Consider the following 8,775-nt stretch of genomic DNA (forward strand, 5'->3'; position numbering starts at 1 on the left):
GGCCCCTGTGCACAGAAATGGAAAGCCAGTAAGGGTGGGAGCCTCATCTTTTCATACCCGTACAAGATGGTGATTCCTATTGAAGAAAGGTAAAAAAAAAATTACCTGCAAGGAGCAGTTTGATATTTGCTTTTTTTTGTTTCATTTTTGTCCCAGGCTTTGCCAGAATCCATTTCTTCTAAACTTTTCATCATCTCACTTCTCCATAACCCTAAGAAAGGGAATAAAGGAAGGATGTGGCCTTTAACTGGTAATTGTGGGTCACACAATCTGGCCATCCCTGGAGAGCAGTAGCATTTGGTGATGGTGCTTTCCAGAAAGCCCAAGACTGTGTTTTTTGTTTTTAAACTGAACTTAATTGTCTGGCCCTGCAGTTGCCCAGACTTGTATTTGCTGGTCGAAAGCCCTGGTGATAAAACCTTTTTTTTTTTTTTTTAATTTAAAAATTTTTCTAAATTCAGCATTCTAACCAAAAGCAGTATGTGCCTTGAGAAGAAAGTTGAAGGCAGTTTTCTCAGAAGGAAGCCTGATTCTCAAACCCAGGAGCTTCACAAAGACCGTGCCTTCCGTTCCTGTTCTCACCCTTCCATCCCACACAGTGGATTGGGGCAGGGGTGGCAGGGCTGGGATTGGTGGTGGTGCACACAAGTTGATTTAGGTATACATTTATTCTGTTTTTAAAATTTTATTTATTTAAGTAATCTCTACACCCAACATGGGGCTTGAACTCATGACCTTGAGATCAATAGTTATGAGTTCCACCGACTGAGCCAGACAGCTGCCCCTAGACATACACTTAACCATTAAGCATTTTTTTAGTGAAGTGAGGTGCCTTCTGTTGTAGCAAATGGTACTGATTTTCCACTTAAAGTCAGGACACAAAATGTCCTTAGTGATGATTTTAATACAGTTGATTTTAAGGTAAATATTATATAGATAGGTAGGTCCCAAATCCCAAATGTGACTCAAATGATTGATGTTTAAGAAACTAAGGCTTAGGGTTTCTGCGACACTAACTTTTCAACTTCCCTAAACCACAAGGGGCCCCTGGTGGGTTTGGTGTTGCAGAAGCCTCCTTGGAGTTGAACACTGTGTTACACGCTCATTGTATGTATGTGTGTACATATTTATCACGTTCATTTTACACTTTTGTCATTAGCTGAGATTCCATGACATCTCGTTTATTTAATATAATTTATTGTCAAATCGGCTTACATACAACACCCAGTGCTCATCCCGACAAGTGCCTTCCTCAATGCCCATCACCTGTTTTCCCCTCATCTCATTTGTTTATACTTACACTTTTGTGTAGTTTTACCAGCCTCTTGGTAGGGGGCGGCTGTGGGAGGGCCCCTTCCTGACCAAGGAGGGACCTTCCTGACCAAGGAGGCAGGAGTCAGAGGTCAGGTTCCTCGGGACACCAACTGATTCTCTGCAGATGCTAACTGGGTGTGTTCCACAATTTAATTCTGAACCGACTGCCTGGAGTTAGCATCAGACTCCACATGTTTTAGGGTTCAGTCCCACAAAACTGGCCCCCCTTTCAGATGATTATTGTAAGTATTGGATCTCCAGGTTACCAACACTTCTAACCTGGCTATAAAAACAGGAGTTCCATGGGGCGCCTGGGTGGCTCAGTCAGTTAAATGTCCATCTGACTCTTGATGTCAGCTTAGGTCATGGTCTCATTGTCTTGAGATAGAGCCCTGTGTCAGGCTCTATGCCCAGCTTAGATTCTCTCAATCACCCTCTGCCTCTCACCCCGCAAGCTCTCAAAAAAAAAATAATCACGAGTTCTCACAATCACCTCATGTTCATTACTTTGCTAGAATTACCAACAGAACTCAGGAAAGTGAACTGTTATCTTATTATATTTTTGAATGTTTATTTATTTTGAGAGAGGGGGAGTGAGAGAATCCCAGGCAGGCTCTGCACTGTCAGCACACGGCCAGACTTGCAGCTCAATCCCATGAATCTTGAGGTCACAACCTGAAATCTAGAGTCCAAAGCTTAACTGACTGAGTCACCCAAGTGCCCATCAGGTTATTATAAAGGATACAACACAGGAAACAGCCAAATGGGAGGGATGCATAGGACATGGTATGGGGGAAAAGGGTTCAGAGTTCAGGACCTCTCCAGCACCTTGGCCTATTCACTAACCCTAAATCTCTCCCAACTTCGTTTTCAAGGAGGTTTTGTTATACAGACATGACTTATTATTGGCCCTTGGTGATGAATGAGATCTCCAGTCCTCACTCATGCCCAGAGGTTGGGGAGTGGGGCTGAAAGTTCCAAACTTCCAATCAAGGCTTATTCTGGCAACCAGCCCCCATCCCGAGGCCATCTGAAGGGGCTGGCAGTCACCCTTATCATTTAGGAAATTCCAAGGGTTTTAGGAACCAGGAATTATGCCAGGAACTGAGGATAGAGACCAAATATCTTTCCATGATATGATAAGGGGAAACACACAAAGTCAAATACAACTCCATCCTTGCAAAAAGGAATGAGGAAGAGGGAGCCTCAACATTATTGGAATTTGAATGCTCCATGAGCAAAATGAATCATGTGGATCTGAACTTACTTTCTAATATATTTGTCATCCAATTGTGGCAGGGAAAAGTCATTAAATTTTAAAATCTTTTAATTAAAGTATTTTTTGGTTTTTAATATTCATCTTTATTAATTTTTTCTGGAATACACACTTGAAGTTTTCTGGGTCAGAGACAGTTTATTTTTATTGATTTTTTAAAGTTTATTTATTTTGAGAGAGAGAGAAAGCATATGTGCAGGGAAGGAGCAGGGAAAGGGAGAGAGAATCCCATGCAAGCACCTTGATGTCAGCTCAGAGCCCGATATGGGGCTCGATCCCATGAACTGTGAGATCATGACCTGAGCTGAAATCAAGAGTCAGTTTCTCAACCAACTGAGCCACCCACATGCCCTAGACACAGTTTATTCTTTAAATATGTTGCACACTGAGAAAATCAAAATAAATCTGTTACTCACTGCCTCTGGCCCCTATTGTTTTTGATGAGAAGTCAGCTGTTCATCTGTTTGGGCCTCCCTTGTATGTGGTGAGTTGTTTTTCTCTGGCTGCTTTCAAGGTTTTCTTCTTGTCTTTGGCTTTTGGTGTTTTCATTCCAATAAGTCCGTGTGAAGCATTATCCTGCTTCAAGTTGAGCTTCTTGGGTCTGTAGATTGGTTTTCAGCAAATTTGGGAACATTTTACTATTAATTCCTCCTTCTGCTCCTTGCTCCTTGCTCTGCTCCCTGCTCCTTCTCCCATCCTGTGGTATTCCTCCGCACACATACACTGATGCACTTAAAGGCATCTTGCATTTCTCTGAGGCGTGGTTCATTTTTCTTCATTCTGTTTTCTGTTCTTTGGTTTGCTCGTGTGATCTCTACTGATCTGCAAGTCCGCCGGCTCTTCTGCTGGTGCAGGTCTACTGCTGAGCCCCTCACATGAATGTTTAAGTCGAGTCATTGTACTTTTCAACTCCAGAATTTGCATTTGTTTTTTATCGTTTCTCTTCATCGATATTTAGTGAGACGTCTCCATTCTTTACTTCTTTAAGCGTGGTTTCCTTTGATTCTTAGAACATATGATGGCCACTTTTAAGTCTAACTCTGACATCTGGTCCCTTTCTTTCTTTTTTAATTTTTTTAATTTCTTTTTTAATTTTTATTTATTTATTATGTTTTGTTAAATTTATTTTTGAGAGACAGAGATAGCACGAGCAGGGGAGGGTCAGAGAGAGAGGGATGTACAGAATCTGAAGCAGGCTCCAGGCTCCAAGCTGTCAGGACAGAGTCCGATGCAGGGCTTGAACCCATGAACTGCAAGATCGTGACCTGAGCCGAAGTCGGATGCTCAACCGACTGAGCCATCCAGGTGCCCCTTTAAATTTATTTTTGAGAGGGACAGAGCATGAGCAGGGGAGGGACAGAGAGAGATAGAGACATAGAATCTGAAACAGGTTCTAGGCTCTGGGCTGTCAGCATGGAGCCCGATGCGGGCTCGAACTCATGAACCCTGAGATCATGACCTGAGTTTCAGTCGGACACTCAGCTGACTGAGCCACGCAGGCGCCCCATAATCTGGTCTTTTTCATCGGCAGTTTCTGCTGCCTACTTTCCCTCTGTATGTGGGTCACAGGTTCCTGGTTCTTTGCAGGTCTTATGTTTAAAACCGGACCTATTAGGTATTCTATTATAGCAACTCCTTCACCTTTCTGGGACTTGTATTTGATTTTGTGGCTTGACTAGGCTAGATTACTGGAGCCTGTTTCCCCTGCAGCAAGAAGCCTCCCCCCAGCCCCCAGGTGTGCACCCTGGGTGATGACAGTTCCCAGGGATGACAGTGGTTTAGCAGAGTCTCTTTTTCTGATCTCTGAGTTAAGAGGTCTGCTTCATGTGATGTCACACCACTGTTATTAGGCTCTAATCACAATTAATTGATCTTTAGTTTTCAACAATACCCGGGGGCAAACATGCCCAGCAGTCTGGTCCAATTAAATTCTGGCAGGGATTGTTTTTTGAGGTCAGTCTTTTTGTTTTTTTAAGCTATCCCTTTTTCTGGTTCTCTTTGGTGCACTAGCTGGTCTATAGTTTATTCATTGTTCTTATGAGGAGCTATTGTTTTTAGGCGTGCCCTATGGCTTGAACTTTCCAACATGCTTCTTAGATACAGTCTGTTCCTTAGGGAGTGCTTTGGAGCTCTTGGACTGCCTCTGTCCTGCTCTGGGTGCCGGTACCATGGTAGCCTCTGGTCTTCTGTGTGCTCTCCCAGGGTGGGACCTGTGGCCTGTGAGTGAGCTGGGGTGAAGGTGGTTGGGGTCCCAGTATTCTATTCTTGGCTTGCTGCTCCTGGAGTCGAGCCTGGACTAGGAGGGTAGGCACTGGGTAGAGGAAAAGAACACTTAATCCTTCAGCCACACTCACCAGGAATTTAAATTTAGCCCTTTCAGCTTGGAATTCGAGGGGATGGAAAATGCTGGCAGCCTGCCTCTCCCAGTGAGATATGGTAAAGCTTGATTGGGAGCTGCAGGAGGGGGAGCCCAGACTTCTTGGCCATATTTACCTGTAGTGGAGCCTTCATCAAACCGAGCTGGGGTTGGAAGGGTGGGATAGGGAGAGGGCTGTGGCTTAATTGCCACTGACTCTGCTCTTACCAGATTGTACTAGATTTTTTCGAATAAATGTTTCCTCATGTGGCATAGAACATTAGAAGAATTTCCAGGGACTTCGGTGGTTCTTTTTATATGGTTGCCATCAGCTTTGTTTTGCTAGCAGTTGTCCAAAGAATTTCTCACAATGACATCCTGAAGTGGATTAGTTATTACTTCCGTTAACAGCTACATCAATCCTGGGCAACACCACGGGAAGCAGTTGGGAAACCTCCCACACAAGGGGCTGGATGTTCCATAGATGTGGGACTGAGAAAAATCAACTTTCCCTGCCTTTCCACAGGAGAAGGGCAGGCCCCTCCTGCCCTCCCAAAAGGAGAAAACCCTTTGCTACTTGGAGATGGGGTGGAAAGCATTCTAGGTTCTCTAACCTTCTGCAGTGTAGACACATGTCTCTAGGGGCAGATAAGACTCCAGCTTTTTGACCTAAAAAGGTCTCCACAGTTGTGGGTCTCATTTCCCTTGAAATAGAAACACATGCCTCCAGAATTAGGTGAATCTCTCTGGAGCTCCCTACCTATACAATTGAAAATTAATTTTCCAAGACTTGGCTCTTAGCAGATTTTCAGCAAATTAATTCAGAAAATCCCAACAGTGCAGAAACACAAAACTACTTTTGTGATTCCACTTCTTATGTTTCTTTCTCTGTAGTTGGCTCCTGGTAAGTTTTTCCAGAATATGCTACTCCGCTGGTCATTTTCTTTTAAAATGACCAGCAGGAGATAGGACCAAATCCAGGGTTCGTCTTACACAGCACTTACCCAACCATTGCCCCTAGAACTTCAAGGGCAGGATGAGGTCATTCCCACTACAGTGGTCTTCACTTCAGCCTCCAAGGCTCCTTCTGGTTTTAGTCTATTGAACAAAATCTCATTTACCATCAAGGTCAATTTTTTTTTTGTCTTTATTTTATTTTGAGAGACAGAGACCGAGCACGGGAGGGGCAGAGAGAGAAAGACACAGAATCTGAAGCAGGGTCCAGGCTCTGAGCTGTCAGCACAGAGATCGATGCGGGACTCAAACCCACAGACTGTGAGATCATGACCTGAGCCAAAGTCGGCTGCCCAACCGACTGAGCCCCCCAGGCACCTTCATCAAGGTCTACCTTAGAATGGCTGGTGGCTTCCTCAGGTTTCTGAATTAACTTCGCCTCCCTGGCCCGAGGCATATACCCAGGTACAGCTGGATATGTTGATACTTTGCGTGGACTTTGCCGTGGCTGCAAGAATGAAATCTAGAGCAAATTCTGTCATCCATGTCATTGGCCCCAGTGAGTTGACCTGAATGTCTCTGAGGCTGTGCTGGGACCGTAAATCCCTTCAACTAAAACATGAGGAATAAAGTTCATACCACCTTTCTAATGGAATAACTCATACTGTAGGTAAGCTGCCCTAAGAGTACGTGTCTGAGGGCTCCTGGGTCTACCGGCAGTGTTTCCATAAACACTTGAACAGTCCTGAGAACCATCTCTAGGTGTAGGTCAGTGTTTCCACCAGAGAAGTTAATGCCTGCCTTTCAAACGCACACCGCCAGAGGGCACACGGGGGATTATACATCAGTTAGGCAGTATATGGGTATAAGATTCCTAATGTGGCCTTCCACCAGTTGACAGCCACCACTTCAGCCTCAAATAAATCAGTTCAGTTCTTGTTTTCAGAGGGACTGCCTTCAGGCGGTCAGTTTCAAGCAGCCCAGCTTGCTCACGATGCCCGATCATCTGTTGCTGCGGTACAGATGGTACTTGGAGTTGTCTGGTGTGGACCATGTGGGAGCTCCTCCCCCGCCCCCCCCCCCCAGTCAGCTGTCAGGAGCAGGCACACGCTCAGGGGTCAGTTTGAATCTAGAATGCTCTCGGCAGCAAGGAAGGCAGTTAGGAAGAGGGGCACAGAGCAGCAGGCCAGGGGAGCAGGGTGGAGTGTTCTAGGAGGAGGGCTCGGGGGCAGATTCTGGAAAACCGGTGTCATTAATCCCCTGCCCTCCATCTCCTGGGTCTGAAGTTTTCCCTTCTCTAGGGCCTCGCTTTTGGCTTTCCTGTCATTGTTACTGAGTCAAGTGTCTCATTACCGTGACTTCACGAGTTTTATCCATCATACTCTCACCCAGACAATTCATCCACAAGGGTTGGGTGTTAGAGAGACAAAAAGCCTTTTCACAGAACGATTTCACACAATTCAAACAGACTTAATTATTGAATCTGCATCTCCTGAGAGCCTTTTCAGGCAAGCTGATCTGGGATGATTGTTAGGGGAGAAAGATACCTCATGTCCAGGAGACTGGTCAGGGCAGCATTCTGAGTTAAAACAGTTTTTGAAATAGATCAATACCGCCCTTATTCCTACCATTCTGAGCTGAGCCCACGACAAGCTTAGAGAGAGAACCGGCCTCCCTGGGGACCGCTGCATTGATCTGAGGGGTGTGCACCTGGAGGTGAAATCAGACCAGCCGCTGATGGTGGAGTGACCTCTGCCAGAACCAGAAAAGGCACAAATAACCCCACCGCAAAGGTCAGAAAGGCTGATCTCAAAAAGCCAACAGCAATGAGATCTCCCTGAGGGAGGTTCCAGAGTCCCCTCTGATTCCGTCCACCTGCCTGGGCGGAGGGCCGGCCAGGAACAGGGCAGACTCAGTCAGCAGTGGCCTCCCGATGGCAGCCCGTTCCGTGGGCACCTGTGTGGGACCCAGACAGGTCCGCCCATATTCAGGTTTCGTTTCCGTGGCTCAGCCTCACAGAAGGACAGAAGGATGTCTTTGAACCTTCTCAGAGTTCAGCTCACAGAGCCTGGTGAGGGGGAGGCACCACATCTCTTTTTAGCTTAGGAGAGCTCAACACCTGACTCTCAGCCCATAAAAGCTAGTGGCGTGGTGCCTGAGTGGCTCAGTCGGTTGAGCATCCGGCTTCAGCTCAGGTCATGACCTCACAGATGGTGGGTTCGAGCCCCACATCAGACTCTGTGCTGAATGCTTGCTCAGAGCCTGGCGCCTGCTTCAGATTCTGTGTCTCCTTCTCTCTCTGACCCTCCCCACTCATGCTCTGTCTTACTCTATCTCTCAAAAAATAAATAAATGTAAAAAAATTTAAAAAAAAAAAGCCAGTGGCTTTTTTCCTAGCTTGAGGGCAGCCAGATGAGATCAAAGTCCCTTTCTCATGCAAAGGAGACCCACTGCCTTGCTAGCTAGGTCTTTCTTGCAAGGATTTTTGTAAAAGCGCCTTGTACCTGTCAGTCATAGAGTGAGTTGACCCATTTTACCAATGGGCACACCTGAATTCCACAAGAGCTCCGTAACAAGCGGAAAAGCTGCTCTCCGAAAAGGCACTATGTGGTGTCCGTGTCAAAAACCTCCACAATGTGCCTGACTCTGGAAGCTGCCCCGCTCCTCGCCTTCTCCCGGCCTTGCTACCTTTCCTATGGCGGGCGTCCTGGGAAAATCTGGCATGGAGACTTGTTCTGTCTCTCACCCCTAGAATCTCGTAAGATTTCAGGTCTCCAAATTGATGGTCAGAAGCCAACAGTTTTCTCCCTATTGCCAGAGAACCTCAGGGCTGAGAAACATCCATTCACTCACAGGCGACAAAAGGCAAGGGCAG

Source organism: Suricata suricatta, chromosome 2 (assembly GCF_006229205.1).
Source record: "Suricata suricatta isolate VVHF042 chromosome 2, meerkat_22Aug2017_6uvM2_HiC, whole genome shotgun sequence".
Lineage (NCBI taxonomy): Eukaryota > Metazoa > Chordata > Mammalia > Carnivora > Herpestidae > Suricata > Suricata suricatta.